Here is a 783-nt window from a genome sequence, read left to right as displayed (position 1 = left end):
ATTTCATAGTGCCCTAAACATGTAATTTTTGTTAAACTTTTAATAAATTGATGTGAAAATGTATAAGTTTAATGATTTTAATTGATTAGACATGCTTTTTAATTAATACAATTTAATTTAACTATTAAAAAAGAGTCGAGAAAAATTCAAATGGAAAAAACGGAATTTGGAAAAAATAAAACGGATTTCATAGGGTTCTAACTATCCCTCAGCCTTGCCGCGCCCCACAGTTTGGGAACCACTTCTTTATTCTTTTAAATTGATACATTAATCTTGTTTATTATATATTTTTTTATTAAAGTGGAAATCAGTTTACTAAATAATGTAAACTTGACTGACTGCTTCACTTCCAGTTTAAAGGGATATTTATGTTGTTTATTATTTATTTTTATTTATACTATTTATAATTTTTGTGCAATTACTTGCCTGTCAGTTGAGTTTGTGGCAAAACATTTTGCAGTTTACATATTGTTTATTACTGCATAAATTTGATTAAAATAGATGTTTAATTTAATAAAGTACAAGTTGATTTCAAAATGCACCTACTTTTTTGCATTTTGTGTTTTTCAGTTGAATAAAAGACTATTTTTCCCTATATATTTCATCATTGAGGATTTCTTTAAAAAAGTCTAAAAATCTAGTCTCGTCTCGTTCTCGTGAACCCAGTCTCGTGTCTCATCTCGTCTCGTGGGATAAGTGTCTCGTCACACCCCTACTGGTTATAATTGTGATTTGATGTATTTTTTAAATTTTAAGTATTTGTTTACCACAAAGTATATTTTG

Source organism: Sinocyclocheilus anshuiensis, unplaced genomic scaffold, assembly GCF_001515605.1.
Source record: "Sinocyclocheilus anshuiensis isolate Anshui unplaced genomic scaffold, SAMN03320099.WGS_v1.1 scaffold1578, whole genome shotgun sequence".
Classification (NCBI taxonomy): Eukaryota; Metazoa; Chordata; class Actinopteri; order Cypriniformes; family Cyprinidae; genus Sinocyclocheilus; species Sinocyclocheilus anshuiensis.
Note: the sequence above shows the minus strand (reverse complement) of the source record.